The sequence below is a fragment of the Papaver somniferum genome, chromosome 8, assembly GCF_003573695.1.
Source record: "Papaver somniferum cultivar HN1 chromosome 8, ASM357369v1, whole genome shotgun sequence".
NCBI classification, from domain to species: Eukaryota; Viridiplantae; Streptophyta; class Magnoliopsida; order Ranunculales; family Papaveraceae; genus Papaver; species Papaver somniferum.
In genome coordinates this window covers 55914991-55923394 of record NC_039365.1, presented here as the reverse complement: position 1 = coordinate 55923394, position 8404 = coordinate 55914991, and the positions used below count along the sequence as shown (strand labels likewise).

The following is an 8404-nucleotide window of genomic DNA, read 5'->3' as shown; positions in this document are numbered from 1 at the left end:
AGGGAAAAATGCCAGGTGATATCCAGAGACATAGAAAATGAAAATTATCACTTGACAACAAGGTAATTAAACTTCGTGAAGGATCAAGAGCTCAAGGAAGATAAGACTAATAATGATGATGAGAAAAATAAGAACGCAAATAAAAGAAAGAGAAAACACGTCTTACATGATTCTTACGGGTCCTTAATCAAGAACCAAATTTTATGTACTTAACCAAACCGTGAATCAGATAGAATAGAAAACTTATATTTGTGTTATGCACTTAATCATGATTCTTATGGGTCCCTAATTTTTTAGTTTTATTTTATGACAAATGTAAATTTCCCAAGAGAAGGTTGAAATTCATGGATGTATCCCTTCACTTTTATGAGTAATGGATATAAATTATTTTGTTATCTTAGTCAATTTACAATCGTGGCAAGGTATACACTATAAATCCAGTTTATATTGGTCACGTTATCTTACGGTTCACCAGATTGTTGGTTGTGTCAAAAGGCATTTTTCGCAGGTGATGTTCGCGTAATGATCACCATTTAATTATCTTGGAATCGATGACTAAAAAAATAACCAAGGTATATTGATGATTAGATATCATAAACTAGGATAATAACATAATCATATCAATCATGTTTTAAAATATTTTCACTAAACATACCAAGTTGTTAACTCTGTTACGAATACCGAAGAGTACGTGACGCATAACACTCATCATAGGTTGAGTCGGGGCCGTAAGGCCCCGGTGATACCTAGTCATTGTTATAAAAAATAGTGATGTTTGTCTCCTTGATCAAAGAGTCAAAGAACGGACAGCATTTACTCGAAAGGGTAATCTCGTGGTCTTTATCGTCGGTTTGACTTGGACGGCCAGGAAAATTTCGGTATTTGTCGGAGATGGGAATGTGGGTCAACAGGAATAGGATGGGCCAGTCCAGAGCCATTAGATGACGACACTATTTCTGGCCGTGGGATCTAGAGGCAGCGACGGAACCAGGAATTCCTATACGGGTAGGCTAAATTTATTTTCATGGTTACTCAATTTCATTCGTCTCAACCGTTGGGGAATACCTAAATTGAACACGGTGCATAATACTATGTTCTTCCCTTCAAGTCCAAAGCTTAGAGTCAAATTTGTTTACCTTGTAAACAATGGTATATCTAGAATGACGTTACATTATATACACGGGCAGCAGAGACGGAAACATAAATTCAAATTTGTATATCGACAATAATAATCTTGATTTAATTTGCGGCCGAAGGCCGCCCAATTTTTTTCGGGTTTGTTAAGTTATTTTTTGGTTTGCGAAAATATTAAAATAATTATTTAGTGGAAAAAATATGCATTTAAAGATTTTCAATTACACAGAAACAATTTATAATGTAAGGCTAATCTAGATATACGCGGTTGAATCAATTAATTTTTAACATTTTCAATTACATAGAAACAATGAATAAATGCTAGATTTTCATTTTTTGGACATACTAGGATATGAACCGTTTCGTAACGTCACGGGGCTATGAATTGTTTTTGTGTTGGTTAGATATTTTTTTTCTTGTGAGACTACCAAGAGTTGAGCGTGGGAACCCTGGGGGAACTGTAATCTTTCTCAAACTGAATTCGAAGCTTTGATCGATACTATTAACGTCGACCAGATCGGTTCTTGTTAAATGGCGGTTAGGATGTCCACATGGATGTACACTAACATATATACAACAGAAATTATTTTTTTTGGTGATTAAGATATCCAACGCAAGTGTGTACATTGGGATCTGCACCCGTTTTCATTTATAATAATTGAGATGACCATTCATTCATAGTTGTTGCAAATAATACCAACAAACTTGAAAACCTAACGTCTCAAGAGGAAGCACGTAGAAATTCCAGGTTTGAACAAAAGTAGCTTGTCGATTGCATTCCAAATTACAAATACAGTTCAGTCATCATTTAAATAGATTGTCATTTTGTGCTAAAAAAATTTTAGTAATTTTTTTTTTCAAAATTCAAAAAGTTGAATCTGAGTTGCGAATCCTCTATCATATCCTTAAAAAGTGTTATATCTACATTAATTTTTGGAACCACTAACAGTTTTAAAATACGAATATTGACTTTGTGCTTGTATCAATGTATAATTGGCATGGTTACACATTAGTAAAAAAAAAGAAAATCGGTTGGGATAACATAATTTACGGCCTGTCATTTTACAAATAATAAAGGTTATCATTCCCTACAATATTCTAGGTTTGAGAAACGTTATACTGTAATACGAAACTTCTTGATAAAGAATGATAACTATACATTTATGGTTTAAACTAACATATGAAAAACGCCCAGCTTACAGCGCCACAAAAAAATAAAAATAAATAAATAAAATGTAAAACATCAAATCCTACAACATTCTCTTGGATATTAGTGATATGAAGCGTACTTGAATCTTTCTTAACGGTGAAAAATGACGCGCGTGATGATATTGCATACATCATATGCCAAATATGCTTTTCCTTGCAAATTAGTAATTCAATCTCATTGTCTTAACTAAGTAGTGAAAGACTCGCATTAAATAAAATTTCATATCCAAACAAAAGAAATTTCCCCCTCTAATATGATACATGTATAAGAGAGTTGCTTTTTATCAGCATTTGCGTTTGAGACCTAAAAGTAAATAAGAGACCCAGTCTAAATATGAATGGTATGAAAACTTGCAAATGGAACTGATATTACACCTTAACCTAAGAGTACATAAGAGACACAAAACATCCATAATTTTACAATTTGCTAGCATAAAATGAATATTACAATACAATTGAATACTAATAATTTTTAAATCAACTTCTATAAAGTGTAAGACATTTTTACCAACTTTGGTTACTTGGTATCTTCAATGAAATAAAAGAATCTCAATTATTAGATGATATCCACATAGTAAAAGATAGGTAATGGATCAAGTATTAGTCATGGTATCTTTAGATGAAAAATGTAGATGAGTGCCTATGCACTAAGCTCTCTTAAACCAAGATAATCTTTAAAAAAACTCGACATTTAATCATCGCAATCACATATGTGCATATGAACCACATCTTCTAGCAAAAATTAGACTTGTACCTCTGTGGAACACCAAAACTTCTTTATTTGTATCAATGATAAAATGCATGCAATGAAAATTTGTGCAGTCCCGACACATATAGATATAGTGACGCATCCCAAATTGTATTATTGTATTGCTCCCTAAACCGCTTTCCTCGTTGCTTAAAAATAATCTCTTGAAATCAGAAAATGAAAGATTATAGGTGAGTTTCAATAAGCCAGTTCCGCATTGCTTGTTTTGAGGTTTCTTAAATTTCAGTATTAGCAAGATGTTTGACTATGTATAAATAATTTAAGATGATCTTTTACGTATTTTTAGATGTCAACTGCATATAACCATTATTTGACTATGCATGAAGAATTTAAGATAAGAAAATATTCACTTTGTAAACCATCAAAAGGTTATAAATATGAAGAAATGTAATTTCAAGTTTCACATGATACAAAAAATTTGAAGAATAACATACACGCATAATCAAGAAACTTTAATCCATTTGATACAAACATGTACACGACTCTAATCCAACAAAGAGTATGAACTCTCTAACAACAGTAGTAATAGAGTTAAAAAATGCTATTTACCGACCCAAGTTAAGTGCATAACAATGGAACCATCGTTTTCTTCGTCATTTATTTTCACTCCATGTAAATCCTCTGATTTTGTCCCAAAGAAGTCAAAGTCTAATTAAACAATTTCCTGTCCAAAGAAAAATAAAAAATTTAGTGTAAAAAAGTGTAAAAAAATATTAATTAAATAACATGGTATTAAAAAGAACATAAAATAAGAATAAACATGAATAGATAGCAATCATATCTGATCAGTATCTTTTGACTACAAATGGAAAAAAAAAAAAGAGAAATTAAAAATCGAGATAACAAAATATCTCAATGAAAAGTAACAAAGAAATTAAACTGCATAAATGACACAAATATTAGGCGCGAGGCACTCTTAATCCATTGATGTTAAACAAAATATTAAAGAGAAAAGCTAACAAAAATTATCTCAATCAAGCAAAACAACAGAGAATCACACCTTGAGAATAGAGTTGTATAAAGGATGAAAAGCTAACAAAAATTAATAAAAACTAAAGAGAAAAGCTAACAAAAATTATCTAGAGAAATTAAACTACATAAATGACACAAATATTAGGGGCGAGGCACCATGAATCCATTAATGTTAAACAAAAAATTAAAGAGAAAATCTAACAATAATTATCTCAATCAAGCTAACAAAAATTATCTTAATCAAGCAAAATAAAAGAGAATCATACCTTGGAAATAGAATTGTGCAAAGGATGAAAAGCTAACAAAAATTAAAGAGAAAAGCTAACAAAAATTATCTCAATCAACCAAAACAAAAGAGAATCATGCCTTGAGAATAGAGTTGTGCAAAGGATGAACGGAGTTGTTAATTTAGAATAAAAGAAACGGTTTGACATTAAATGGGAGGAATAACTCCCAAATAAATGACATTAAAAATCTAAATTTATTTTCTAAGTAAAATTAATATGTGAATTAATTTGGACCCTTCTTTATATGCCTAAAATGTGTATCCAAACTATAGATCTCCGTCCATGGGGAAAAACACTATTGTCCCTTATAATATAGACTAGGATATGACCCGTGCCGTAACGACATGGGGTTATGAGTTGTTTTTATGTTGGTTAGATATTTCTTTTCTTGTCAGACTACCAAGAGATGAGCGTGGGAACCCTGGGGGAACTATAATCTTTCTCAAACTGAATTCGAAGCTTTGATCGATACTATTAACATCAACCGGACCGGTTTCTTGTTAGGATGTCCACATGGATGTACACTGAGATATATACAACAAAAAGTATTTTTTTGGTGATTAAGATATCCAATATAAGTGTGTACACTGGGATCTTCACCCATTTTCATTTATGGTAATTGAGATAACCATCCATTCATAGTTGTTGCAAATAATACCAACAAACTTGAAAACCTAATGTCCCAAGAGGGAACACTGGGATCTTCACCCATTTTCATTTATGGTAATTGAGATAACCATCCATTTTTTAACTGTAGCAATACAGTTAAAAAATGCTATTTACCGGCCCAAGTTAAGTGCATAACAATGGAACCATCGTTTTCTTCGTCATTTATTTTCACCCCATGTAAATCCTATGATTTTGGCCGGAAGAAGTCAAAGTCTAATTGGAAAATTTCCTCTCTAGGGAAAATAAAAAATTTAGTGTAAAAAAATAGAAATTAAATGGTATGGTATTAAAAAGAACCTAACATAAAAATAAAAATGAATATATAACAATCGTATCTGATCAGTATCTTTTGACTACAAATGAAATAAAAATTCGAGATAACAAAATACAATATTAACGAAGAGTAGCAAAGAGAAATTAAATTGCATAAATGACATAAATATTAGGCGCGAGGCTCCCTTAATCCATTGATGTTAAACAAAAAATTAAGAGAAAAGCTAACAAAAATTATCTCAATCAAGCAAAACAACAAAGAATCATACATTGAGAATAGAGTTGTGCAAAGGTATGATATGTGAATTAATCCGGACCATTCTTTATATGCCTAAAATGTGGATTGAAAATCTTAAATATTTAACTTAATCTGGACCATTCTTTATATGCCAGAAATGTAGTTGAATAACTTAAATATGTATCTCATTCTGGGCCATCCTTTATATGTCCAAACTGTAGATCTCCGTCCATTAGCAAAAACACCATTATCCCTTATAATATAGATTCGTATTATATCATAAGTACAAATACGTGGTTGAATCAATATGGGAACAAGTATATAGTTTGAGATGTGTGCTTTACTCTCCTCTCATGTGACTAACTGTAATCTATAATACCGTTGGATCTTGGTTAAAAACGTAACAAACCTATACATGTATTGTATGCCGCTCGATTTTATTCGAGATACAACAATTTTACTTCGCTTTCTCCGGATAGTAGTGGGCTGTCCAAATTTCTAACTGGGCCTTTTCATTTTCTGTAAATAATTCCCATGGCGTAAGTAAGGTTTTGTTGGATTTGGGGTGGGCTACAGCCTAGGTAAGCCACCCCCGCATCCGTCATTGTCTAGAGGCCTAAAAGGTTCTGTTTTTCTTTTTGTTTTTGTTTTTGCGATCCACCAAAGAAAATCTTCTCCTTCTCCTTCTCGAGCAGCAACAGTAATTTAGTGAACCACGGCATCATCTTCCTATCCGTGAGCAAGTCCTCGCAACATCTTCATCTTCTTTTTGTTGATTTCAGTTCTAGACCAACAAAAAAAAAATAGTAACTGATTCTTGCAATGATTTTAGAAATTTAAACCTAGGGTTTGATATATTTGGGAGTAAATTATGGAGTTATTCAGTATGGTGTTTAATATAAATAATTGAAGTAGTTTAAGGGTTGTTGGGTTATCTTGCTAACAAATACTACTTTGTCAATTTGATATCTCGAGGTTTTTGTTTCAAATTACTGAATTACGGGTTGAATTTGTTTGCTTATGCAATTTTGTTGATGAGTTTTTGCAAATTATGGGTAATTGAATTCTGCTTTTGTAGATTGGTTAACAACCTGGGGACAATGTCATTGATTTGGGGTTGTAGGCACGTTGTCAAACATGAAGGTGATTGCCTGAACATCCAAACAAATCTCTCAAATCCCTCGGGTCATATAGACTAGAGTTTAAGTGTTTTTCCTGTTGATAATTTTGATCTTGATCTCGGTGATTATAATTGTGAAACTGAGGTCAGGATTTCTTCTTTTCTTTCTCTCTATACTCTGTTTCACTCTTCAAGCCAAGTTATTATACTCTGCTTCGCTCTTCAAGCCAAGTTATTTGATGATATGTTTGATTTTAGGAAAGACTTGAAGGTTCGGAAGGGCCATCAAAGACAGTTCCACTCAAAGTTCTTCAAAGAGAAAGGTAAGATTTTCACAATAATTTTTGTTTTTAAACATAATTGCAGTGGAATTAATTTGATGATGTTTTGAGCAGAGGAGGAGAAGTAGAATCTAGGGTTTTGTATTCCTTTTGTTATTCTTTTTGTGTAATTAACTGGATTTGGGGTTTGTGATTTGTGGTATCAGAAATAGATTTGTTGTTTAACATGTGTTTATTATGGTTATTGTTTACTGGGTTTTGAGAATCGCTGAGTAAAAGTGGGATTCACAGTTTGATAGTCTATTACAGACTCTTTTCTTCATGGGGTTTTGGTTGTGTACTACACTTTGTGGTTGTCACCTTCATATCCTATAGCATGCATTCAGTTCAATTGGGTCTAATTTTCGGTAAGGCACTTTGGGATACTATTTTGAATAGAAAATTAACCAATTAGAAGGATATTAAAGGGTGAGTCTCGGATTTGAATGTGGTTTGGCCTGTTTAAGAGCTTAATTGGTCTTCTTCGTTTTCCTTTTTACAGTCATCTTATAAGAATGTCCTTTTACTAATTAGTGGTGTTTTTTCATAAGACCGTTTCCATCTTCTACTTTGATGATGAAAACAATTCTCACTTCATGAAAACAACATCACTGATTCAGCAACTAGATTGATCCAACATCTTATTTGGTTCGTGTCTTTATGTTAGATTTTCCAACAAACTTCTGACGAATGGAAAATGGCCTTGAGATTTCGTGAAGTCCTGTTAAACGGAACTGCTACTGACAATATCATGGGGAGCATAAATACTTACCTTTGCCGCGTTTCGTGGTTAACACATACACAAGTTGATACTTAAGTGTTCTTGTTCTTGACTGTATGTCATGAACTGACATAAAAATACTTTTTTGGGACTTGAAAAGAACGCTGCTGCAAGGAGAATTGTTGCAGGAGAGCAGGGATGCAATAACGGCCAAACACGCATTCCTCCTGTTTACGCATTCCATGTTTTTTGCTTGCTGTGCACCCCCCAAGAAATACTCAACTGTATCCTGACTTTTTTGATTGATTAATTTCATCTTTCCATGCTTAGATAGATACTTTTAAGTACCACTGAGAATCGAACCACTTTTACCACTATCTACAAATCACATCAATTTTTGGCGCCGCCAACGCGGACTTGTTTTTAGGGTTTTAGATTTTTTTTTTAATTTTTTTTAATTTTTGTCATTTTTTATGTTTTTGGGTATTTATCTTGTGTCTACAGGTTCTGGATCATAAAGAAAATTGAGCCAAGGAGTTTGGTGATTTCATAAAGACTTGGAGCTAAAGATTAAAGCAAAAAGAACAGAAAAGAAGACGATTTTATTTTAGACAATTTTAGTTTAGGGTTTGTTTATTTTATAAAAAAAAGAAAAAAAACTGTATTAGGGTTTATTATTTTTGTAATTGTTC

General features: G+C 32.4%; 1 long non-coding RNA gene across 3 annotated transcripts; it reads left to right on the top strand.

The window, feature by feature from the left end:
* Positions 1–6209: 6209 nt before the first annotated feature.
* Positions 6210–8182, top strand: LOC113306638. Of its 3 annotated transcripts, none has more exons than XR_003338754.1 (4): positions 6210–6286; positions 6630–6694; positions 6930–6994; positions 7659–8181. It is a non-coding gene; the product is annotated as an uncharacterized LOC113306638 (long non-coding RNA). The 3 variants fall into 3 exon arrangements; XR_003338755.1 differs by having other exon boundaries at positions 6218–6526; positions 7659–8182; XR_003338753.1 differs by having other exon boundaries at positions 6218–6694; positions 7659–8182.
* Positions 8183–8404: the final 222 nt, after the last annotated feature.